Source organism: Semicossyphus pulcher, unplaced genomic scaffold (assembly GCF_022749685.1).
Source record: "Semicossyphus pulcher isolate SPU_LCO1_2020_fin unplaced genomic scaffold, fSemPul1.0.p SCAF_19, whole genome shotgun sequence".
NCBI classification, from domain to species: domain Eukaryota; kingdom Metazoa; phylum Chordata; class Actinopteri; order Labriformes; family Labridae; genus Semicossyphus; species Semicossyphus pulcher.
Genome location: NW_027211692.1, coordinates 9,907,679 through 9,935,213, shown reverse-complemented (window position 1 = coordinate 9,935,213; position 27,535 = coordinate 9,907,679). Strand labels below are relative to the sequence as shown.

At 41.8% G+C, this 27,535-nt stretch overlaps 1 protein-coding gene across 1 annotated transcript in view; it reads right to left on the bottom strand.

The window, feature by feature from the left end:
• lrfn1 (leucine rich repeat and fibronectin type III domain containing 1) overlaps positions 1-27,535 on the bottom strand; it is a 60,454-nt gene that overhangs the window by 16,964 nt on the left and 15,955 nt on the right. The window contains exon 2 of the mRNA XM_069668685.1: positions 17,026-17,142. The gene's annotated coding sequence lies outside the window, so the exon portion shown is untranslated. The remainder of the gene's footprint in view (positions 1-17,025; positions 17,143-27,535) is intronic.

The following is a 27,535-nucleotide window of genomic DNA, read 5'->3' as shown; positions in this document are numbered from 1 at the left end:
CTTTTAAATGTTACTTAAAGTAGGGGTATTATGCTAATTTCAAGCTTCATATTTCGCTCTGTGATACCTGTGCAGTAACTTAGCATAATTTACAGATAAAAAAACTCATCATTCTTGTCACACTGGTGCTCTGAGCAGGCCCTCATACAGCTTCTGCCTGAAACCACTCAGTCAGCTCTGTCCCTTTAAGAAACCCCGCCCCTACAAGCCAGCTTTCTTCTGATTGGCCAGCTCTACGGAGCCCGCTGTGACTGCACTTTGTGATGTCACAAAATGCAGCGTGTATAAAAAGCTCCTGAGAGGAGTTTTTGCTGGTCATGAAACAGAGTGAAATGAATTCTGGTTACTCTATATGACCTTTAAAATCAAACCAGACCATCAGCGACAACATTGATTATTTCTATGTAGTTATTTTTAATGCCTGAATCTGCAGGCGGGGGGGTAGGTGTCAGACAAAGCGATTAACTGCATGCTGCCTTGGTTACATTTTCCAAAGCAAATATTCAAAGTGAAGTGAAAGCAAGATGAGATTTTTGTTAAAATCCACCACTTAAGCATGAACAGGACCAAATCAGCAAAGAGAGAAGAGGTACGGCTTTGTCCACAGGGGACGCCAAAATCAACACAAACCTAAAGTTCCTCACAGCAGCTTTAAGTAGGTTATCTCAGCCTAAAACTCTCCTGTGTCTGCTCATTTCAATTGAGGAAACCGATTAACATAAACCTTTAAAGTTGCATTAACACAAAACAAATACTGTAAAATTCAATAGCTTCCATGTCATGTAACCCAGTGTCCTCAAATCAATGTCAGATGTTAATGCTCACTTTGACGAATAAGACACACCTCATTACATTGGATTTAATTGCTGCTAATATTTTATATTAATATTTTTGTAATATTTTTATGTAAAATTGTATGGGTTTTTTTTTTTTTTTCATGCACCGTCATGATCGCCATTGTAGCCACCACCCTTACAACAATCAACGTTACCGTAGGCTGTCAGCTACCGCTAGCTGCAGCACTTCTTAGACTAAACAAGTTAATGTAACTGACTGTAATCAATTACTGCAACTTAGTGTTCTGATAATTAGCATCACTCGAAATGAATTAGTGATAATTATTTTTGAGTTACTGGGATGAGTTACGTCAAATTTCTTTGAGGATCGTATAATTGGAAACCGTAAATCATTTAATCTCTGCCTCTCAAAGCATCTTTTTAATTTTTGCAGAATGTTTTTACACCTTATCTTAAGAAATAATCATGCATACTGTAGTGCTTCCTAAATATGTCCATTCGAATAATCAAAAGTGAAATTATCTTAATTTACATGAATAATAAATGAGTGATTTTCCACGTGAAGTGATTGATTCCCTCTTTCAAAGTCTCACAGTTACACACGTTACGTGTCTGCAGAGTCCTGATTGCTGTACATCCTCCGAATTCTTCACTAAAACAGTCTCATTAATCACAAGCACCATATGATGTGTAATAGAGTTATTAGATTTGGTATTGTTCCAGCCAATCCACTTCACGCACAAATTGCTTCTGCAACTGAGTGAAAAAAAACCTCCCTCAGACTTCCATCTGCTAGCTGTCACAATTAATAGAATAAATAGGACAATGTGCTGCCCTCCGATTGACAATGGCCACTTGCTTATTTTAGATTTGCTGTGAGAGCTTCTGCAGAGCTTCACACTCACAGAGGAAGCTGGCCTCTCCGAGTTCACACTTTGGATTGAGGACACTGCAGCAGTTGTGATGAAATGAAAAATAAACTACAGTTTCATGTTATCAGCGGTGGAAGAAATATTAAGATGTTTGATTTAATAAAAATAGCAATGCCACAAATTAAAAATACTCTGTCACAAGCAAAGGTCTCACTTAATTATACGTCCATCCATCCATTAACGTCCTTAGAGGACTGTGAAGGGCTGAAGTCAATCCAAGCTGACATTGGGCAAGAGGCAGGATAAACCCCAGACAGGTCACCCGTCAATCACAGGGCTGACACATGGAGAGAGACAACCATTCACATGCACAGCTACAGGCAATTTCGAGCCGCCAATTAACCTGAACATGCACAAAGCCGGAGTAGCAGAAGAAAACCAGTGCAGGTGGCAGGTGCCAGATTCAACTAATGTACCTATAACAGTAACAAGAATATAACCTGTAAGTATTCTTCAAAATGATGTCTCTATATGAGCTACAAAAGCAAAGCAGAGCATCAACAACAAGACTGATTATTTCGATATAAATATTCTTAATGCCTGTTATCGCTGGCACACTCCCAGAAAAGAAAGCCTACTTTACTTGAACCTTTAGGGGTACAGGTGCCTGTCACCGTGGCAGCTCCCTCAAAGGTACGGCTGCTGCACCCTTAGCACTGGGTACCTAATTGTACCCTTGTGGATTGTACCTTAAAAGGACAATCTTGTATCTCTTGTGACCATTTTGTACCTCTAATTAATAGAACTAATATGCACACAAGTGGCTTTTACAGGATACAAAAGTGCCCTGTCTTGTGGGTCATATTTAATAAAAAATGTTTTATTTATGCACAAGGCACGAGGTCGGTGTCAGACAAGGTGATTTACAATTACAATTTCTGCAGCAAAGATTCACAGTGACACGTTTGACGGTTAACAGGCAGCATGATGAGATATTTCATCAAAAAACACGACTTGTGCATGTACAGGCCAAGACTCTTTGTTATATTATTAACAGAGACCAGTGGTGGACGAAGTACACAACTTCATTACTCGAGTCAAAGTATTGATCCTCCTCGTCAAATATGACTCCAATACAAGTGAAAGATGCTCAGTCAAGTTATTACTTGAGTTGCTTTTTAAAATACTATCTCTAAAATAACAGGAGCAATAATAGGAACGACCAAAAAAACCTGATGACCAGGGAAAATGTCAGCCGTACAGCCATCATGAGCTGCCTCAAAAAGAAGAGCAGACGTTTGCTCTGCGTTTGCTCGACGTTCAACCACGGAGACGCTCAAGGTACAGGTACTTTCGGATTATAGAAAAGAAAAGAAACTCAAAAAATGCCCTTAAGTACAAAACTCAAGTAATTTACTTCTTTACTGTCCACCACTGACAGAGACCCAACATTAACTTCCATGAGCAAGCACGTAATAGTAACAGTGGCAAGAGAGAACTTCCTTTTATCAGGCAGAAACCTCGAGCAGAACCAGACTCATTGGTGAACAGCCGTGTGCTGCGACTTGATAGGCCGAGAAAGTGTGACAGAGGCAGAGACAGAAATGGTTACAGACAAAAGCCCTTTTTACACTGCGGCTCTGCCACAGCGCTGTAACAGAGCTCCACCGTCATGCTGCCTTTGCCGTTTTACATTGGACCAAGCAACACCAGGACGGTGTTAAGCCGCTATGTATTTTTACATAGCGTTCTGGCGTTGCAGCAGCAAAGCGTGTGTGAGGTGTAAACAAACATACACACACGGCGCTGTTCCGTTCTGCTGGCTCCGCTCTTTACACTGACGCCGTTTCGCCTCTGTAACTACCTCCGATGCCGGCTCAGAGGCGGAGTGACTTCGCCCCACCATTCCGCCTCTGTGCCTTTTACATAGAAGACGCAACATAATAGAGGCGTAATAATCCCGCCTTGAACTGGCCGTGTAAAAGGGGCTAAAGAAACAGACAGAGAGAGAGAGAGAGAGATGTACAGACAGCAAGAAAAGTAACAACAGATTGACATATAGATGTACTAGCTTCATATTATTTCTATATAAAGAACCTGCTTACATCATTACAGATTTTCTTTTCTGACTCCAAAACAGCAGACTGTATCTTTAAAAGATCTAAAAAAAAAAGATTGCCGGTGCCCGGCCTGATTTTGTTCCCGTTTGCTGTGATTTTAGTAGCTAGCATGTCCTGACATAAACAAGTACACAGTCTGTCTGCCGCTCTTTTCTCCATGCAGCTTCCCTGACACCTTCCAAGAGGAAGCTGAAGTACAGTCGACACACGTCAAAAAGAAAAGAAGAGCAGAAACAAACAAGCCGTGATAAAAGCAGGAGCTGCTAGAAAACAATGCGAGGACAGACAGAGATTGTGAATGACACCTAGCTTATGGGATTTCTATTTCCAGCGTAGTTATTCTGAAACCCAGTGACAGGAGTTTGTCTTTTACAAACAGTGCAGCGGCTGATTGTCCCGTCTATATGTTGTTTCTGCGTGTGTTCACACGTGCTGACAGTTTGGTTTGTCCTCTACACTTTACATTTTATCCACTGACTGCTTTATTTTAATCTTGTCTCCTTGTTCCTCACCACAGCAGCCCAGTGCTCTCCTCGCTGAATAGACTGAATAGACCCTCTGAGTTGGTGCCTTTAGTGCCACTGTGTGCTACAGTGATGCTGAGGAATCCACACTTGGTTTCAAATCCTCCTCCCAAGGCTCCTATACCGCATTGATCCTGCTCTGTATGTACCCTTTGCGCGGTATTATGTATGCCTGTTATGTGCTCCAGTGCCACAGCAGACTGTAGAGAAGAGCTGATTTACACTGCAGAGAGAGAAAGGCATCAAATTACTGAAGTGAAACCCTTTCCTGTATTCATTCTACAACGAGACAGCCACGCACTGATCCGTCATTAATGATAGCTGGTGTCATGTATTGAAGGTGGATTACTGACCTGCTTGTTCTATAACAAAGGACTTAATGCAGCCCATCTGTTAATGCACAAATAAAGAATCGTTTTAAGTCGGTTATAATACAGCAAAGATTTGGATTTTATTCAAACACACACACATACACGCTCACATTAACAAAGACCTATTGTGATTTGTCATTAAGGATAAAGATGGTGAAATTTACAATGCATCTAATATGGTTTTTAGTCACGCTAATGACATGGCTCAATGACTGGTAATTTGGTCTGCTGGTACACAATGCGGTCCAGACTGATTTTTCTCATGCACAGGATGAATCATTCTAACAATGACTGTAAATATAGATGGACGACGCATCTCCATCTACTCTAATTGTACTAAATTGATGCCAAAGTAGACCCCGTGACGGGCGCTGCCATCATGCGATGGGGACGTCATTTGGAGCCAGAGTCTGTGCAGCAGAGATTGGCGGGTGGAGCCGCCGTAGCCACTTCCGCTAACCAAAACACACACTTAAATTACCGGGGGGAAAAAAGACCCCGCATGTTGGCATGTTTAACAGCAGAACAGCTTCTTTGTGTTGGTCTGAAGCAAACGTTCACAGGTATGTAAACTTCAATGACTGTAGTGATTGTTTTAGTTACGTCTCCTCTTGCCAATCCTCCTCCACTATTCCAATCCGGAACAGATCAACAGCAGGAGCCGTATTTGTCAACAGAGCTGTCAATCATCCTTTTTACAGCATCAACTAATTAAAAGTGAACTTTAGTCTGAAAAATTAACACTTAAATAAATCAGCATGATAAGAACTAACTATAATGACAGAAACCATGTTTGAGAAAAATGTGTTTGGGGTGTATTTTGATTTTATAGATTGACTCATGTCCCACCTGTTAACATGGAGGAGGCGGGCTTTATGACCTATACTGCAGCCAGTCAGCAGGGGGCGCTTTAAATGTTTTGGCTTCACTTTTAGGGAGCTGTCATGTCTTTTTATACAGTCTATGGTATCTAATACCAAATAACAGCAAAACTGATAAAACTCCAACTTCATTTGTACCTTATGCTTAATGCTAATTAGGAAACATTAGCATGTTAACGTGCTAAGACAACATGTGCTCACTCAAATACACTTTGTCAGTGTCCTCTGGCTTCAAAATATGACTATTCAGGTACCATCTGTAGTGACAGTTTTGTATGTGCAGGGCTCATAGTTCAAGTGAACCATCATGAATATGCAACATCCAGTTAGACTTTCAATATATAGCTGGTTAGATTTTCAAAATAAAGCTTGCTGTCAGTGATTAAAAGGTGGTTATTGTTAGAAAACGCTGACAGTTTGTTTGCGTTTCAGCACAATGAGTACTTTGTCAGATATCAAAAACAATTACTAACATAATTACCGTAGTTACAAAACTAAAGTATGTGACAAAGCTAATGCAGGTTACATAACTTAAAAGAAGTCTACTTCTTGACGACGGGCTTCTCAAGGTGTCCTTCTGGATGAAATTCCCGTGTGTATGTTTGGGCTCTTCATACTACGGCACTTGGCTTTGAGGCCACATCATAACAGTGAGCCAGAGCATCCAGTATTTATGCTAGAGGGATCCCTACAGGGTCATATTCTGAAGAGTCGGGCCTCTGACCAAGCTGCTCTACTTGATTTAAACACTGGCTCAATATAAACATGCTAACATAGTAGTTTTGTGTATATCAGCAAGCTGATTGTAGCATTTTGTTCCCCTTAGTGCCGCCTCACAGAGCTGCTAGCCTGGCTTCAGACTCTCACTCTTGGCAAACTTGTGCCTTGTTTTGCCTCCTAACCAAACCGTACTAAGTGTTTATTCATCACTTTGTTTCTTGAATCCAATACAAAGTAAATAACCGACGTGTACTTTCTCCTTTATGACCGCAGTATGATTTCATTAACAAAAACAATTGAGATTTATTACCAGCGGGATCCACATGAATAAATCTATTGTATAAACTGGACCCAATAATGAAAAACTCACCGGGCTCTAATTGATATAGAAGACAGCGGCCCAAATTCACTCAAGGCTGTAATACTTGTGAGTGTGTGTTACAAGCTCAGAACGAGGTATGACTGCATGTGATTCACTCAGTGCACATAAATAATGGACTGCGGAGCTTCAATTTGACACACTTCATAGGAAAGCCTGAGCAAAGTAGGTTTAGGCAGAACTTTTGTCAAACATTTATTGGAGCTATTATATTCATATATACACTGCAGGGCGTCTGAGCCTCACTAATCCCGTCTCTGCGTCTAATAGAGCACCTTCCAAAGTCAATACATACACAGTGGCGGTGGGGCAGTAAATACTCATAAGGTGTGGATTTATCTACAGTTGGCTCCATACCAAGAGAATGAATGAATTAAAGGGAACACTTGCGCCTTTTGACAACATCATTTTATCACCAAGAACCAGTCATTATGTGCCGGCCCCTTTACTTGTTTACTGCCACTTTACAAAGAAAACAAATAAGTCAGAGTTCTGTGCACAAATTGTTCTTCTCTAACAGTTTGTAGCTGATTATTTGCATATGAGGCATTTGTTCATTTTCAGATTTTCCTGATCTTGTTTCATTCTTGTTTGGCGCTTGCCCAATGACGAAGTGATTTCTTATTGGTATTTAAATGAATTCATTATATAGGTTTATTCCAATCTGGCGTAGCTCCCATAAACACACTGGTGCAGAGGTTAGTTCTGTCGCCTCACAGATAGAAGGTTTGAATCCTGGTTTTCTGAGCGGAGTTTGCATGTTCTCCCCGTAGCATACATGGGTTCTCTCCGGGTACTCTGGCTGCCCCCCAACAGTTCAAAAACATACTCGTGAGGCTCATTGGTGCGATGCTATGACGCGCATTGAAGTTCCGGCCGGATATTTCCCTTAAATGTAGCTATTGTGACTCAATCTGTTTAACTTCAGTCACACTCAGATGTAAGTGTTTGAAATGATTTATGTCTGTTTGAAAAGCTGTGTGGAACTTGCTCCCATATATGTAGTTGTGCACAAATCCTCGTTTCCCCAAATCTCTACAATACACGTGGTGAGTTCAATGTCAGCTTGACTCATAGAAGCACAATAGCCACAATACTGGTGAACATGCCTGGTTGACATAACCTGTAATTTTAGTTTTTATATATCCGGCTTCACAAGTGGTAAAGCCACACTTCATTAAATCTCATACTGCTACTTTTCAACTTGAAAGCAGCAGTTCTCCCCTGAAAAAAGCCACTGTCAGTCAAAGCTGGTGTTCTCTGTAATCGATAGAAGCAGTAATATTTGAAATTGGCGCCATAGCTGTGGAGAAAGTTGTACAAACAGCTCGTGGTTTCACCCATTCTACATTCCTACAACACCCAGAGTGCATTGCGCCCCTCCCTCTGAAAAGAACGGCCCAGCGAGAGACACTGGAGTGAAATACTACCGTTTTCGCTGCAGGCAACAGCTCAGAGGAGCACAGAATTCAAAATACGACAAGAATATACCGGTGGATCGTCTAAAAACTCTTCAGGTCTGCAGTCTACATTTCAAACCTGATGATTTTGAACAAGACATGACATCGGAGGCGGGCGTCCTAGATTGAAGAAGATTGTAGTTTAGCGAGCTCCCTGGCCTCTGCCAGTTGACACGTTTTACGTCCAGGGTCCGTTGGAGAAGCGGAGAGCGTCCTCCAAAGGCACAGAGCATTAACTCCCCATATTAGCATGATAGGACTGTGGTTGAAAATCTGGCCCTTTCTTTATTCATTTTCTTTAAAAATGCCAATAATGAGCTTCATAAATCGACTTTAACTGGAAAGTAAACAGCCTGTTTAAAACTGAGCAAACCAGACCTTAATAAGGAAAAAAGATTGACTTTTTCTAATGGGTGTTTTTTAGATGAATGTCACTCAGACCTGAGACCAATGGTTACATTTTCCATTTTTTGGCAGCAAGTTGGATGCTAACCAGTTAAAGGAAAGCTAGATAAACTCATGCACATGCACGTACAGGGCAGGATCTGCCAAGAGATGTAAGCTGAGTAGAGTTGACTAAAGAACAGAAAAGGTGAAATGGACAGAGACAGAGCAAAGGTAAGAACACAGGTTGTCCCAGGTCAGACATTCAACAGATGGAGAGAATTATGGGATTTGAAAGGATTCAAAAGCCATCTTGAATTTTCCGTCCTCTGACTGGTAATATGATCGTTTTATTACATTACAAGACAAGGCTCTGTGCAGACTGTGGAGGTCGTGTAAGGGATAATGCACAGCGGGCAGGTCATCATAGTAGAAATAAGCCCCAGGCAGGGTGATGCAGGACCCAGACGCACAAATGTAAATATATAGATATCTTGCTTTTGGTTATTTACAATGAAGACATAAAATAACTAAAGCTTTTTTTTTTGTTACCCAAATATTATTACTGCTTTCTTTTATCACTGCTGTAATTATTTGTATCTACTTTTGTTCATGGCTATGAACAAAATTAATATAGTTTAATCCCTGTCAAACATTTTACTTTCCCTATAATGGAAAGTCAGTGTCACAGAACATTATGTACCGCTGTGCAAAACTTATTAAATTTGCGGAAACATTTCTAAAAACTGACATTTGGACCTAAATCCTCGTCTTCACGACACTCTAACTTCTGTTTTAGTTTCACATTCATGTTAAGTTTAAAATATATATGCTGGATGTAAATATAGAGAAAAGGTTATGATCTATTGACTGCTATAACTGTGCTGGGCAATGTTAATGCACAGGAAACATTAGGTACTGTAGGCTACACGAACAGCAGCTGGGGCCAGTCCATTATAGGTCACTGTGCCTGTGGCTGCACCATAAGTAATTACTTCACAACCTATCTGGTGGAGGTGGCATTATCAGAAACAGCTCTTTATTTTCTTTCTCTACTTAATGAGTTAATTTGATCAATTAGCCGCTGGAATAAATTGCAGTCCAAAAGCTATCAAGTTAAGAACAAATTAAGCCTGAAAAAAGAGAAACATCAGAGAACACTCAGTGGGGTTGAGGTGAGAGCGGCCTTTTGTTTTGTGTCCCTTTTATTTGGTTAAAACGTGAATGTAATATAAAATCCGACATCAAGTAGTAGTCGACGTTTCCCCAGTGAATGCAGGCGCCTGCTCAGATGAGAACACCGGTTTGTAAATAAAGCGGCTGCCTTGGGTTTGAATGAATTCTCCGAGAAGATTTTAGGATCACTTCCCAGGTTTGATGTATGATCTGAAACGGAGAGGGCAGCGCGTTTCTCCGTCTCTTTCAGTTTGATCGTCTGCCCTGGCACTTTCTTCTGCAGACTTATTTTCTCAAGCGCTAGCGTGGGTTTTCCTCCAGGTGCCTGACCTTTCATTTAAATGAATAGCGGAGAAAAGAACATCCCACTTTAACCAATAATTTGAATACATAAAAAAAAGGGTGTAGTGCTGCAGAGTCACAGATATTTTATTTGTTTCATGTTTTCATTCACTCGTACGAATGCACGGAGAATAAAGCAGCTTGAAAAATACAAACCTAATACTGAATGTGACCGGGATGTTCTCAGCTGTACACTTCTGTAATTTACTCCATGCACTAACAATAATCTTGGACAGCAGGGCAACCGGCTCAGCGCCATTATTGCACCTTAATACAGCTCTGTCCATGCTGCTTGTCCATAATACTACATCCAGGCAGGCTCATTGTGCTGCCAGGACCACTTATAACATCCCTGCCTCATGCGCAGCTCCTCCTCCTCCTCCTCACTCTTCTCTGCCTATGAGCCAATGCAAATTACAGTAACAGCTTGGACGTGAGTATAATCTCAAGTGGTGCGAGCTGGGCTCCATGGCGAGGCATGCAGGCAGATGGAAGCAGAGACTCTGCCAGGCCTCTTTAGGGGCTCCCACTCTTTCTCCAGCATGCTAGACAATGGATGAGCTGTGGCTCATAACCAGCTCCTCGTCTGCCACTATCATGCGGCCTACTCCCAAACGCTGGATTGGGTAAATGATATGAATAGATATAAAAAACAAGGGGGCTCCTGTCATTGCCGTGTTTAGACCGATGCTCAGATGGACACTGATACTGGCAACACAACGGCATCTCGCGGAGCAGAGGGTGGAGGCTGGAGGACGGATGTTCACACACGCACATGATGAAAGACGAGTGAGGGGAGTGCAGTCGGCGTGTTCCTGTGTGTTCCTGCACTGCAGGTGGTGGAGGCCTTTCCCTCGAGCGATGGCAGCTATCCAAAAATAGCCGTTTAAATAAACAACATTCCCTATTTGCATAAAAGACCAATGAGGAATTCAGAGAACATTTGTTTTGGCACCTTAAGAGGAAATCTTTGAATCTCTTAAAAAAAAATCATTAATGAATGCAGAAGACAATTCCATCGAGCACACCAGTACTTCCTATACTGTACTTATGAGTGTGAGCATACATCATCCATGCAATATTCATGCAATATACACTACAAAGCATAATTAATATGATATATTTTGTGGGTTTGGTTGCCTCAGGGACAGAATTAATGTATTTTTAGTGTTCAAACAGGCTTTCCTAATGCTTTAGGATGCTACTGAGTGTATCACCGAACTTTAATCACCCACTGTGACTTTAATAACTCACATTCAGTGCAGAGGAACAAGACAGGGTTTGTCTCAGTCTGTAATTTGTGATGCTCTGCTGATTTCCACACTGAATGAAATGATAAATTCATAACTGCGAGTAGATTTTTTCTTCTTCTTCTTCCTCTGCGGTGACGGGTACCTTTTTTTAGGTTAAGAGCTTGCCTCTTCGGATTCAACTGCCACAGCAAAGGTTGCATCAAAATGTAATGCTCCTTTTATTTTGAATGAATGAGCTCCAGGCTTTACACTTGTATGACAACACAGATGAGAGGTTCTGTGTTTTTTCCCGCTTCTGGGAGAGAGGCTTGTTTGTGCTCGCAAACGCTCATCCTGCTATTCTTGGCCACCAATGTAAAGGGATTCTTACACTCGGTCGTGCGCGTTGGAACTAATAAGGATGCTTCTAGAGGTTTTAATAATGCGATGTTGCTTTGAGCCAAACACATGCACCTTATAGGAGATGAAACGACGTCCTCCCCTCCTGTATAGATACATAACAACAAACGGTGCAAAAGAATATGATGTATGAAGAAATCAATAGACGGTGAGTCAGCTGTGTGTCAAGATGAGGCTGTTTAAGTGACTCACTCTTCAATGTGTTTGGCAACCCAGAGTGCATCTGCACTAACAAAAAGATATTTGACTGAGGGAGAGAAACAGAGAGAAAAGCATGGAGACGCCGAGCACGGCTCGCCCCGAGCTATGCATCTATTGTATCTGCCTTGTGCTCTCACGCATGCAGGTGTGTTTGAGTTTACAATATTTCCTTCCACTGTGATTTGAATTGGCTTCAGTTGCACCGTTGCAAATTCACAAAGCCCCTTGTATTAGTCCGAGTCGGAGTGCAGAATTTCTAAAGATGATTACAGCTGCAGGAACAAAGATGATATCTCAACGTAAACCTCAAAAATGCCGCGGGCTGCAACTCGACACTGCCCGTCACCGCCGTCGATACTCGGTATTCCAGGAAACACTGACTGCGGGCGTCAGATTACTCTAACAGGAGGAGAAGACCACAGAACATAAGACGGAGGATTGAAGGCGTGCATGCACACTGGAATTCTGTGAGGGTAATAACTTGACCTCCTCCTCACTCTCCCCTCGATCCCTGATTAAAAACATGTATTCACTACCTACTTACTTGCAGAGCAGCTCTCTCTCAGTTGTAGCTCCATAATTTGGCAAGAGAAGAGATGAACTGGAAGGGGAATCCTGTTGTTACGCCTCTTATCGCCCTCAAACTTGACAACCAGGATTAAGCTACACTGCAAAGAACAGCTGGGCGAAGATGTCCAAAGAATACATAAAGGCCAAAACTGCTGCACTTCACAAAATAAAATGCCTTCACTTGACAGGAAAGGGTGATTTTTATTCTCTTAAAAAGGATTATTCCAACTATGGGAATTATTCGTCTTTTTTAGGGCAGAAACAGAACAGGATGTCTCACGGTGCTCAAAATATGCAGAGTTATGCAGGGTGCATGACTGTTGTAGACGCTGCTTGTTAGGCGTACAACGAGGGGGGAGGGGGAATAGTGAGGGGAACAGCAGTTATGTTCAATTCGCTAACACAAGCCGGCTAATTAGCATTGCCCTGCCATTCCCTTTGAACCAGAGGAGGACAAGTGGGAGCCATCATATTTCTTTGTTCTCAGCAGTGAGAGATGCCCCCCTGACCGCAGAAACCACAGGGGCTCTGACCGCAAAGGGTCAGAAGGAGGCAGAAATAAGCTCACCTCCCGCCCTGTCTTCTTCCTCAACTGCCCCGGGGGAGCCTTCTCCAGACCGTCTCCTAAAACTACGCCCTAAGCAAAGTGCGCTTACCGGCAGCCTCGCTGAATCAGATATGTTGCCTGGATGTAGAGCGATGACATTTTCTGGATGCAAACCCACTCTGAGTACAGCAGACAGATGTTAAGGGGATACAGGTACCTACTGCACTTCTGATGCACACAATTATTCTCGACTGAATGCCCTCTGAAGACGCAGCACAGATCATTAACTCTATCCTCTCGTGTACCAGGATTTTAATTAATAGTTTGGAGCTATATAACGTACGATTGAAACATGAGGCCGAGTTTATATACTGCCGCAGCGTTTTGAAGAGCGTTTTACGGCCCATTTCAGGTTAGTTAGAGATGCAGTCAATTACACTACGAGTCCAGATAGAGCCTTTTTGTGCCACACAGGGGGCAAATATTCTGCGCATTTGGCTAAATTAGTCACGCGGCAGCGGAGGGGCGGGGCCTGCCTCTTTGGTGTGTGTTCAGGTAGGAAAGTGCATTAGCATTTTTGTAGCCTCTTGCATTATCTGACTGAGAGGCCTGGTGGTGAATATACACCTCACAGGACGTGAACAGATTGCAGTGGGCAGTCTGGTACACACAAACCATACACACATAAGGGTGTACTATCCAACGAGGATGGAGTGATACTAAAATATCTCTGAGCAGTTGTCAAAATGAAGACGAGAGGATAGAAGAGACGATAAAAATAGTGATAGGTTCAAAGCAATAAGCGAACACAACAGCAGCGAGCGGCGAGGCGAGTGCTTGGAAGCCTAAATTCGCCCCGTGTTTTGCCTCTCAGGCTCGATGTATGCTCCCCTGCCTTATCGGTGAGTGTTGTGTGCAGTCTGAGAGAAATACTGCAGGCACTGCTCAAGGCGGAAAAAAGTACAACTACCTCCTCTGCATGTTTTGAGGATGAAAAGAAAACCATGTGAGTCATGCGGGATTAACCAATATTACTTTGCTGCAGTGCTGTTATTACGGACACCTGTGGGAACATAATTAACGGTTATACTGATGCACATGCAGAAAATGACATGTTAATTTTGCAGATTTAGACGTGTGCTGTCAGGAATCAATTCAGGAACAATAACCAAAACATCATCTGTACTCTACATTATATATTCACTCACAGGCCACTTCATTAGCTACTCATGTGCAATATAATGTTATTCAATACAAGTACCATTTTTCACAAACATAATAAGGATTAGTTTTGAATGACACTTAAGAGAGTTTGCATGTTCTACCCGTACGTGCGTGGGTTCCCTCCGTGGACTCCTGCTTCCTCCCACAGTCTGAAGACATGCTCTTCATTAGGTTCATTGACTCTTAGGGCGGGTTCACACCAGCCTTGTTTAGTCCGATTGAACCGAACCCTGGAGCGTTTGTCCCCTTGGCACGGTTCGTTTAGGTGGCGTGAACGCTGGAATGAAACTCTGGTGCGGACAAAACAAGCGGACCATGGTCCGCTAGAAAAGACGGAATTTAAAGTACAGGAATCAAACCATCACACTTTGCATTGTAGGATGTCAATGGGTGCTGTCATTTGCATAGACACGCAGCGAGATGAGTAGAGGACAGACGTGGGGAGCGATGAGGAAATAGAAATATGGGCTGACCAAACAATTTCACGGAGGTGTTCAAACTGTTCAGTGAAAAACTAAAGGAGAATTGAACTGTGGAACGATGTCGGTTAAAAGTAAAAAACTCCGACAACAAAACATTAAAGTCCGCGATCATGTTGAGTGTGATTGATCAGTGTGCTCTCTTGCTTTGTTCAGGGAGTTTTCCCACATGGAAATTCTGACCAATCAGAGAGCGGTTTCCCCACGCATCAAAACTTTTGTCGGCTGGTAAAAGCTGGCGTGTGAACACAAACCAAACTCGAGGCAAAAAGCAACATTGTGATAACATGGTTTGGTGTTGTATGGTTCTTTGATTCGGACCAAACAAACAGACTTTAGCTGTGTATGCGCCCTCAGAGAGCTTTCAAACCCTTCGAAGTCCGTTTGTTTGAGCCGAATCAAAGACCAAATCGCTACAATGTTGCATTTTGCCTCCAGTTTGGTTTGTGTTCACACGGCAGCTTTCACCAGCGAAACCGAAAGTTTTGATGCGAGAAGAAACTGCTTCTGATTGGTCAGATTTTCCATGTGGGAAAACAAAGAGAGAGAGCGCACACTCCTCAATCACACTCAACACGATCGCCGACTTTAATGTGTTGTTGGAGTTTTTTTTAACTTTTAACCGCAATGTTCCAAAGATCGATCAGCTCCACTCTCCTTTAGTTTTTCACTGAACAGTTTGAATACCTCAACATCAGTGTCAACATCCATTAACAACCCTCAATGCACAGTTTGCTTCCTATATTTGATCCTACTTTTAGTCCGATTGTGTTCTCACCTGAATCGAACCGGACTGCGGTTCATTTGGAAACGGGCCGAGTCCCGTCTTTTCTGGTGGACCATTGTCCGATGATTTGGATCGAGTTTGAATGTGTGTTCTCACCTGTCCAAACGAACCGGACTTTCCGAATAAAGTCCCAAAGTCTGGATCAAAGCAGTCAGGTGTGAAAGCACCCTAAATTGCTCCTAGGTGTGAATGTGAGCATGAAAGGTTGTCTGTCTCTGTCAGAGCTGTGCTTGACTCGCGATCAGTCCAGGGTGTACCCCGCCTCTTGCCCAATGACAGCTGGGATAGGCTCAGGCCCCCTCGACCCTGAACAGGATAAGCAGTATAGTGGATGAATGGATAACTAAGGTGTTGTTAGACCTGACTGCATTATACTGAGAGGCCTAACATTGAGTCTTTTGCTAATGTAACCCAGGTCATACAATGTAGAAATATAATATAATATTGTATGACAGACAGGTACAGTATAAAAGTAGAAAGGCTTTAATATAAATTGTACAGCAAAGACTTTCTGTAATCTCGCGCTATAAATCGCATTGTTGCTGGCAGCCAATTAGAGAGGCTGCTGAGCGCTTCAACAGGAAGTAGCCGTGCATAAAAAAAGCTGAACGCAGGTATCATAGTTGCTGCTGCACCGATCTCACCAAACTGCTGACAACAGCTTCAGAAAGTACTGAATGACACTCATTCGTCTTGTTACCGATGAAACAGCCAACGATGTTTAAATAGCTCTGGTTGGTGGGCAACCAAGAGGTGCATAATATTAGAAACACCGTTCTCTGCCCACTACCACCACAGTAACAAACATGTAGAGGAGTTTTTACCTTTGCTGTAGTGTCAACAATTACAAGCTGCATAAAATGAGAACTCATGTCAGAGCTGATGTATTGGATAATATCAGAATGTGCATGTGTACCTCATGAAGTGGCAGGTGAGTGTATATGATGTGCAATGATCTGGACATATTATCTATCACTGTCAAGTGTGAATCCATCAGGCCGTACATACTGTCCTTACTGTATGTATGCACATAGAGTTCTTACTACATTAGCCATACAGTGTTTATTCAGCACACTCCCACACACTCCTGCACTATTTGAACCCTGCAGACACTGACTCTGTTTAGCTTGAGTCTTTGTTTAGATGCACAGTATGTGATGTTCTCTGCACTGTGAGTGTAAGCACATCCTGAGCCACTGGAAGCCTGAGTCAGATTCCCCGTCTGCCCAAACATACCTGGGTAATAAGGCGGCTTCTGATTTGACAGACTCCGCCCATATGGCTGTTTAAACTGTGCAAAACAAATGCTGCAAAAAAAGCATCTGCTAATTTGACCCAGTTCTGCTCTGCACCTGTAATTGCAGCATCATTTATGCAATAAATTCCCACTGGTGATCTGCATAGTACCGCACCTTCAATCTGCTGATGCAACTCTGCTAACACAACATTTTCTGCATAGTTAGAGCTGCTCCAGCTAAAGGCGGAGCTGCAACCGCTCACAGTCAATAAGCACTGACTTGGAAAACACGACAAACTCACCAGATATCAAGCCCTGGTCTCCATCGCAGGTTTTCACATCAGCATCCCCATCAGCCGGCGGTCAGAGAGTCAGAGCGGAGGCAGGCGACTCCCACGGGCGTCACAGGGAAACACCACCTAGAGGACGAGAAGCGAGTTAGGATCAGGATGCGTTATAGCTCAAAAACCCGACAGCAGTGTTGTTGCTTTAACACATTTTGGGGATGTTTATCATCTACTGAGGAGGCAACATTCCTCAGCACACAGAAGCAGTCGTACATTCATAATCTCATTGACTGAGCTTGCTCCTTTTTCCACTTGGCAGCTTTGGGTGCGATATGAACGCTGATCTGATTACGAAACAACAGGAAAGGGGCATAAGCAGCAGGGGAGGCAGCAGCAAAACAGAGTTGGAGATACGATGACTATGAATGTGCGCCCTGCCATTAATATTTCACTGCATCATTGTAGCTAAAGCAGAACAAAGTGTAAAGGGGAGCACAATGAAAAATTTATCATATTTTGACACAGCTTTCGAATTCATCTGAGCAAAACAAAGAATCTTCTGCTCGTGATGAGATTTGGTGAGTGAGAAAAATCCGGAGATTAATGCGTCCGCATAATTACTGCATGCTCGAACATGCGGCTATTGCGGTTACACGCACACGCCTGATGAAGACGGACGATCGAGATGCTCTGTAACTCCCTTCAGAGGTTATTTTTACTGCAAGGTTTTCCTTCCGCTTAGTGCTCCTTTCACAAACAGCGAGAGGTGACTGTCAAGGTCACAAGCCTTCAGTTTCTCACTTGTCCCGAAAATTCAAAACAAGCTACATGACAAGTCGCAGCTCCGCCTGCAGCACAGCGGCACGCAATCCAAGAGAGATTACCATATCGCTCACATTTGTCTGCAGAGAGCCTTCATGCATTAAAAACAGAGTTCTGCACTCAGGTCCGTCTTCAGCTCTACTGTACATCAATTTGTATTCAAGAGAGGGACTTTAGGGCTTGTCACCTTCAGCTATTCATGCACCCAATGAAGTATTTATGACGCAAGCTTTTGCTTTCTGATACGTCATCTCGATCCTTTTCAATTCATCTCAGGCCGGACCCGGCGCTGTCATGTCAGAGTTGAAGAAATGAAGCAGGAAAGCGACGTAAGAGTGTAAGTGTCGTGGGTTTCACAGTCTATCATTTCTCAGTCTATCCTGCCATGCATATTAACCGCTCAAACTCGAGTGCATGGCGGCGCCGGGGCCCACTCTGACAGCCGACGTGACAGTTAGAGGTGTGACTGCAATGTGACACCGAGCAACCGCTGGGTGGTGCATGAAGTTGTAAATGTGTTTCCAACAAGAAGTCCTTCACCCATCCACAATGGTCCAACAAGCGATTTTTCGGTTTTTATCTTCTCCTCCAAGCATCAAATCATCCTCTGGCTCGGTGTGATAAGTCCGGTGTCAGCCCGGGACAAGACGGTCTCACTTAATCTCCAACATGGCTCCCCTTCACTGTATCAAACACTCCACTCTCCCGCTCCACTTTCCTCTCGCAGACAGAAGATTTCACCTCTCTATTTCTCTTTCGCTTCCTCCCGAGGCTCTTACATGACGCAGAAAGACAGAAAATTCCTCAGTGACAGGCAACTTTGGCCAAAGGGCAAACTAAAGTACGTCCAGTCATTATCCATCCCGGTGATTCCCTCCTATCTGGACGAGACAAAGTCAGTTGTTAGGGAGACACTCATCCTCCTGTGCTGCCAGATTTGTTACTTAAAATACTCCAGCATGACAACAGGAGCAGCTGAGACTTCCCATTTACCTCACTGCTGTTATATCCCGCCCGTCAATCCACCAGATTGATTTGTGTATCATAAAAGAAAAAAGAAAGAAAGGGCAGTCGGGGCACAGGAGCGATGAAAAACATTTCAATCTCTTTCATCAGAAAACAACCGTAACCTTGAAATTCACCTTCGTAAATCAACATATTCTCTTGAAAGATGAGCAACGCTGCCATCAATATGCATTTTATTGCCTCAGAAATCGACTTTGATTGTAAATAGTAAAGTATCTGCAGCGAAGGCATCATCTGTCCATGTATAATAGTTGCTGGGAGGAAAGCAGAAGCAGGGGAATATTATTTCATTAGCATGTGAAGCTGAGATATCTGATACAAGCTTTCTTCTCTTTTACGATTTTCTTGGAGATTTCCTCGGAAAACTCCGCCTACAGCGAGTATCGGGAAAAGCGGATGAGAGCATTGATTTATCTAATGATTGGAATTTAATTGAATTGTCATTTCGTAGCATTTGTCAAAGCGCGGAAGATTATAATTTTCACATTTAGACGACAGTGTCTGAATTATCTTCCGACCGGCTTAAAGAGAGGGGAGATCTTTTTCCTTCCCTTTAAGATATGAGCTCTGCAACAGCGAAAAACCTTGAGGGGTCTCATTACATGAGATCCGGGCTGACCATCTTGGGAGACAAAAACAAGCCTTGAAGCTTCGATCAATTATAGATTTGAGTGAATGCATTTATATTGGATGTAGTCGCCTGCCTTTGTGCTCCTTTCCCCCCCTCTGGATATCGACACAAGTGATGACAGCTCCAGAGCTCAACAGCCGATACGCAACGACCCAGAGCGTCTAACAGGCCGCAGCTGTACGGGACATTAATCCCACTGCGGCCATGCGAGAGGGTTTTTCTGTGTTTATTACATTCTCTAATTATTTTTCAATTACCTGAAAAGGTTTTGGTTAGAATTTAATTCTGAGATCACAGCGCCTGAGATGAAGACAGAGAATAAAGCAGCGCCACGCTTATTAAAGGACACTCTCAATGTCATCATGACTCAGCAGAGGACTGACGGAGCCACCCGCTCAGGAAACGGCGAGCCGCTTCGGAGGTGTAGAGTAGCCTGATCGCTGTCATAACTGTGAGGTCAAACTCATCCTCAGCAGATCCAGGAAACCCTACGCCATCACACCATTCCTCTTCTCCCTCGGCTTTACAGTCAGTTAGTCCTCCTGTCAGCACTTTGATTAATGGCGTGATTCACACATGGGATCATATATATATGCTACATGGCAAGGTATCAATCATAGTGCAATATGTTCTTGTGGATTTCAGCAGCTGCGTTGCTACACTAAAAGCTAAATTACATCTACCTAAGAGGGGTGCATGATCCTGAAAGTGCAAACATACCGAAAATATGTCCCTAAGCGTAGGCGTTATGTGTTTAAATACATCTAAGATACCCACTTTAACTACATTGTGCATAATTCAGTCAATTGGGGAGAAAGAACGGAGAAAAGTGAGGTGATAATTAAGGACAGGCAGATGTTTTAGTCTGAGCAGTTTCCGCTAATCCAAAACACCTTCACACGCTAATGAACGCTCGTCTCCCCTAAGTCTGACTCGATCAGAGCCGAGCTTTTCACATCAAATAAGACAAAAACAGTTTAAAAGAGAATTGCTTAAACAAGCAGTTTGATGGAATAATTAGCTTTTTATTAGCTCCTATAACCCTTTGGCATCAGAGGTCAGGAAAAGATGAATGGTGTGTGTATGTGTGCTTCCCAGACAATCAATACTCATGAATCGGGTGCAGCTAGAGGGCAAAGTTACCAGGAGAGGGCCGGGAAAAAAAAGAGCTGGTTGGATTAAAAAAAGGAATTCTCAGTGATAATTAAGCTTTTTGTGTTATGGCTAGACTCCATCAGACAAGGCTGGTGAACTACCAATTTAATGCATTAACTTAAGGTACACAAGGTTTTTAATGAGACTTCATCCAATCGTGTCAACATAGGTTAAGTTAGAGGTCCTTTCAATAATGTGTAATGTAAGATGTGCCAAGGAGGTTGTGTCAATAGGAAGCTACTGTCAGAAGGTGTTTGTGGATACATTTGATTTGTTACATGGAATTGTGTTGTGTGTTTTGTCATTGTGTGTTTTTCAATGGAGTATGTACGATTTTTGTCCTCTGTGGAACTTCAGCGCAGAGTCCAAAACAAATGTGCCTACGGGGACATTAAAGTGTATCATATTGTATATTGTATCGTATTGACAGTATCTTATTGTATCTTATTGTATCATATCGACATTAAAGTGTATCGTAACGCATCGTTTTGTATCATATCATGTCGTACCGACTGTATCATATCCTATCGTATCATGTCGTATTGTGTCGTGTCATATCGTATCATGTCGTGTCGTATCGTGACATATTGTGTCGTGCCGTGTCATGACATGCCATGTCATATCGTGTCATGTAGTGCCGTATCATGTCGTGTCGTATCGTGTCATATCGTACTGACTGTATAGTATTGTATGGTATGGTATCGTATTGTATCATGTCGTGTCATATCATATCGTATCATATTGTATCCTGTCCTATTGTGTCGTATCATATTGTATCCTATCCTATCGTGTTGTATCGTATTGTATCGTATCGCAATTCAATTTAGCTAAAGTAACAATCAGATCCTCAGAATGCGATGGAAGTGGTCTACTTGTTCCTTGATTGCAGTTCAACTTCAGTGGAACTTCCCAACTAATGATTGCTTCTTCACGTGTTAATCTATTGACTTGGGCTTTTAAAAATTAAGAAAATAGAGGAAAACACTCATCAATCATAATTATTTCAGAGCCTAAGGTCACATCCTCAAACTGCTTTTTTTGTCCAACAATCCAAAACATAAGTTTATGTAAAACAGAAGAATATTAAATGTTATACTTAAAATCCTTATAAATAGCATTCCTAAGTATAAAAAAGCAACTGTTTTTTATACTATGTTATATAATTGTAAGAAGGTAGACGGACATTCTATCGTAAGAGTAAAGATTTCATCAACAACACAGTAAATCCTAGTTGTAATCAAGTTATATATCCCCTCACATTGAGTGATAACACTTTAATAAACACTTATTCCCACTGTACATGTGTACAACTCAGTCACAGGCAACCTTCAACTGTTTATGACTCATAAACTCGTGAAAACATGTTAAGCTAGAAGATTCACTCTTGATCTTGGAAACAGTTATTTGAAGAAATTCCTTTTACTTGTAAGTTTTCAGTCACAGTGGCCTTCACCAGGGAGCAGAGTGTGTTCATTGCTATGGTGACTGGAGAAGTATTTAAAGATAAATAAACCCTTAATGTTCAATATTCATAGAAGATATTTCATTCATATTTTTTTTATTACTACACTTTGTTGGATGAAAAGATGACCTTTGTCTGTTTACAATGAGATAAAGAAGCGTGTTAACAAAGAGACAATTATCAAATCATTACATATGAGAGGCTGAACATGAAACGTTCTGCATCTTTGAATAAACAAGTTCAGAATGTGCAGCAGTGCCAGCAGTTCTCTGAAACTGAACTGAGGCACAGCGGCGCTTTGAGCTGAACGATGATGTCAGTATGCTAACACAGACAATGCTAAAGGATGTTAAGCAGGTATAATGTTCACCATGGTTAGCATCTCAGTTTAGGATGTTAGCATGCTAACATTTGGTCTATAGCGCTAAACAGAAGGTGCAATGAAGGGTGAAGGCATTGTCATCAGGTTTGCAGGTATTTAGTCACAAAGAGATGATGCTAAAGGTAAAGTCAGGGGATAATAAACATTATTACAATTCATCCTGTGGAGACCATGAGTATGTAGACCAAATTTCAGGGCACTCCATCCATTAGTTGCTGCAATATTTTACTGGATAAGTGACAAATTTTTCACTCAAACCAAGACTTTAAATATTCTCTCCTGCACAAAGTGTTGGTCCTTCAGATGGAAAGTGCCCCTGCATCCCTAGAGTCATGCCGCTAGCATGGCTAAAAATGACTAAAACAATGCAAATTAATTGCATGTTGACTGATTCATGAGTTCAATGAATAAAGAATTCAGCTCCAAGTGCAACAGAAGAAAGTAAATAAAGAGCACCGCCGTCCAAGATACAAACTAAAGCCACCCTTAATTGTGCCAAAATGCTGTTGTTTTGCACAAGCAGGCCCGTGAAGCGTCTCTGAGATAATTCTGGCTGCAGTTGAGTCAGAACAGTCGGGTTCTAGAGATACGATCAGCCAAAGTCTTGTTAAACCGTGTTGTAGGTCACAGCTTACTAAACATCAAACATCTTACTCTGTTATTAATCCAAAGCAACTGGCAAGTGATGAATCATTAAATGTACGTTTGCAGGGAGCCAATAAAAAAATAAAGTTAACGATGCCTTTGAGCGTGTTGACATTTTTATACTTCAAAATAAAATGCATCATAAGGAGTTTAATAAGCAACAATATGTCCTTTTGTGCCCTTTCAGAGACTTATCCCATTGTGACACTAAGTTAATCCAGCATCTGTAAATAATATTTTAACAGAACTTCAATCGCTGGCTTTTCTGTAGCATTAAACCACATCACATGCTCTTCACTGGCAGATGAAGTTTGCTCAGTTGTCATGGAGATGGGTCTGTTTATATGCAGGCTCTGCAGCTGCTGTGATTTCATTCATAGCACTTTGAGATAAGAGCACTTTTTTAGCTCCTCATCTCTGCCTGAGGCTAGGGGCTCAAAGCTACATTAGCCGCGGCTAACATAACACACTTTATCTGCAGTTCAGTTGCATTGTGGGTAACTAACGGGCCAGGTTTTGACAAGGAAGAAGATGTGTTGAATGTAATGATGATGTCTCTATTTCTCCTACATTGGTAGTGGTGTACTCTCGTGTAAAGGGCTGCAACTGACAATTATTTTAATGAAGATTCATCTGCTGAATAATTTCTGAATTACTGGATAAGTCTATAAAATGTGACTGTAGTTTTTTATCATGATAATTTACCTGAACTTGTTCGTAGTTCTCAGCTGCATCCATAATATATATCAATGCTATTTAGGCTTCTGTTTTGGAGATGAAGATACAAGTTGATTTTTGGGGGGGTATCCAACTGGTGACTGGTGTACTCGCTGATATCGGTAATGGGTATCGTTAAGATTTGATACTGCTTAACGATCCATCACAGAGGAATGTCTTACTCATATTGCAAATTAGAAACGGTGAGATTAAAGGCGAGATAGCGTTTTTGTAGCAATAACAAACAGAAATCTTATTTTCTTTATTTCTCCAATACAGAAAGCAGAACCAATAACGTTGGAAGTTTATCAATACTGTGCTATTTCATAATTCAGCCCCGGGGCCCGTTTAATACCAATTTTTCAGAACCCATCCCTCATTTTCGTAGTACCATAAAGGTATTAAAACAACTCTAATTTACAGGAGTCCAAAGTCTTTAAATTGACTTATTTCAAACCAACAGTCCAAAACCCAAAGACTCTTCATTCACTATGATACGAAACAAAAACAGCAATAATGTAACGAGCAAATGTTTGACATCATTTCTTAATAAATCAACTAATTGTCGCAGCTCTTATGTCAAGATCATTTTCCATGACAAAGACAAAATGATTTTTTTTGTGTTTTAGGAACTTACAACCTTATTTTTGGTCATGTTTCTGTTTATTTTGGTTGTGTCCTAAATAAACGGTGTTTCATAGAGTTGAAAAGCTATGTGGACCTTGGGTTAGGGGATTACTTTCACAGCTTAACCCGACTGGTGTTAGAGATAAGTCAGTGTTTTTATGTTTTTAGAAAATCAAGCTATATTTTCCCTTCCCGGATTAGATTTTCCTAATTCCCAAAGGACGGTTCTGCACTGTGGTTCCACTAATTAGGTGTGCAATCCTTTCACAGGTCTGTAAACACACCGTACAGAATTTGGCTCCATCAACAGACTGTATGGGGCAGTGTATGGAAATATTCAGAGGTTTGAAACGTCACATTTACAGGAGGGCTTGTGGTGGCTGAGAAGTGGCAGAGCCTTCATGTGGCTGTGAGAACCCAAAAGCACATGAGATTAACAAGATGGACACCCACCGCTCAGGCAGCTGCTGCTATTAAAACCTAAAAGTATAATTTATCTCGAGATTTCTTCTATTATTTTCGCTTTGCTCTGGAATTGCTCGGGTGAATATTCATATCGCACTTCATTAGAAAAAGGTTGCAAACAGCGAGAACATAAACCAGCTCATGATGAAGAATGATACAAATTTAGATCACCCTGCGATTGTCTCGAAACAGTGTGAGTTGTACTGCTGTCTGCCCGTCTCATGCTATTAGCATTCGCCATCACTTCAGTAATGGCGACACTCTGATCGTTCTGTTCGGCGGTAATAAGAAAAGACAGGTCTGATATAGTAAATGAAGGTTTTACAACTACCTCTCCTGCCCCATTGAGCTTTAACCTGAGAATGCAAATGAGCCTCATGAAAACCCAGTGATTTCACGGTTCACTGGCTGCCACATAAGCATATGGTCTGCGGTCTCCAGGAAAACGCATTATACAGGAGGGGGTATACGTATGAATCTTACTTTAATCCCTTACTGTTCATTCTGTAATCAGTCAGTCATATTTAGTGCACTTGTACGTCTGTGCTGCAGCAGCATCACACAGCTGAATTATTCTCTCCGGGATCATTTGGAAAACTCGAGAGGAATCTACTTTTTTCCTGCCGCTATATTATTCCATCAGTTTTTACAGTATGTGGAAAAGACGTGGGCCTCTCCGTTCACAAATCCAAGCATGAAGATTACAAGGGCTTAGTACGACAAAGTATTAGCATATCCTGTTAACATACAAGCCTCTAAGCGGGGTTATGGAGCTGCCTCTGTGGTAGCTGCTTGAAATTTTGTAAAAATTGATTTAATACGAAAATAAACAAATGTATATCATCATTTATTAGATGTCTCAGAGGCGTTCTGAGTCGACAGATTTGAAGGCTGAGCTGAGAAAAAAAGCTTGTATTTTTTACTTTCCCCTCTTCCCCAATAAAGTGTAAGGGGAGCCCGTTTTACAGAGCCCCAAGCACGAGCGTAATTTGCTAAATGATTGTGACAACTTGTCTGTAAACAAGAGCGGGTACTAACTATGAATCACACTCATGCGCCAGATATTTTTCCTTATTTACCATCTGCAAATAATGTCAGAGTTGTGCCCAAGCGCCGCCAGAGCTGTCAGTTTGACAGGTTGTGGAGGTGGTGGTGCGGCGGTTACCAACAAAACAGGTTAAAAAACAAGTGCCCTTCATTTCCTTCCCCCCTGTGAAAACAACCCAAATCTCTCCAGGCTGGTAAACGCTCAGGCGTCTGTAATTTGTGTTTTGTTCTTGAATTTATTGGCAACTGCGGCAGGATTTGTCTGTCAAGGCAAGAGTCAGGATGAAGAGCGCAAACAGGAGAGGAGAGGCTTGATAAGATCGTCGACAATATGTCAGCGGAGGGAAACAGGAAGCTAATCTGATTTCCTCTGCTGGCTCTCGTTTCTCTGGTGCTGAATCCCAAAATGTATTTATTTCATTTGTCCTGTTGTCTTGTCTTCCTAAACAGATTAAAATAACTAAGCAGCACTTTAAGAATACCGTGAAGGCTCGATGTTAAATGGAAAAGAGGGCGATCTGTGCTTCGCAGCATCACCTGCATTTTGTCATTCGGTGACATTCACAGCAGTCATTGACATTTTAACAGTGACACATTGTTTTAATATATCATATTGATTTTTCATTATTCACGAGTTCCTCCTTCCTGCTCAAGCTTCTGTCCTGTTTGTAACCTGTGTCCTTAAATCACATTACTAAAGCTATGCAATGACTAATCACTTACCAGAGTCTGATATGACCAGCTTAGTGCTAATTAGCCAATGTTAGCATGCTAACACACTAAGCTCAACTAAGATAGTAAACATGTTGTAAGACATGATACCTGCTCAATAACAATCTCTGTAAAACAACTTTATTATACAGTATTACTAAACAGCTTTTCTATGACTTTGTGACAAACTACAGAAAAAAACACCAGCGTCCAGGGTTAGCATTAGCACAGCAGTTGTGGTGAGTTTTAGGCAACAAAAGCACTTTGGTTAAGGTAAAGGAAAGATTGTGATTTAGCTTTAAAGCTAATTGAAAATCCCCAAGTTACTGCTGACTCATTCTGCATTAAATATAACCATAAAGAAAATGCTGAGTCACTATGAGTGCATAGTGTAATGCAAAAGCTTTTGAAGATACATTTTTGCGACCTGCCAGGTACATAAATTGACAACAATTGTCTAGTAACAACTAGTTAATGTTTTCCTCAAAACACATTTGCTGTTAGTACATTAGTTGACTATAAACATTAGTTTTAGGAAACAAGGCTGCTGGCATTTTAGCTTTGTCACTGTGAGTATGCTAGCTTGTGGTGTTAGCCTTTAGCTCCCAGCCTCACATAGCCGCTAGCATGGCTGTAGGCTTTAGTTGTCTTTTTGAATGAACGAAGTAATATTGTGGATTAAACTGACTCTATTTACATTTTATAATAATGTCTTCATTTTAGTTGAATGTGATGTACTGTTCCCTTGTGTCCCTCTTTGTGCCAGAGAGATAAATCTTCTGTCTCCTCATCCAAGCCTGTTACCTATAAATTATGTTTCTATATAACTAATTTG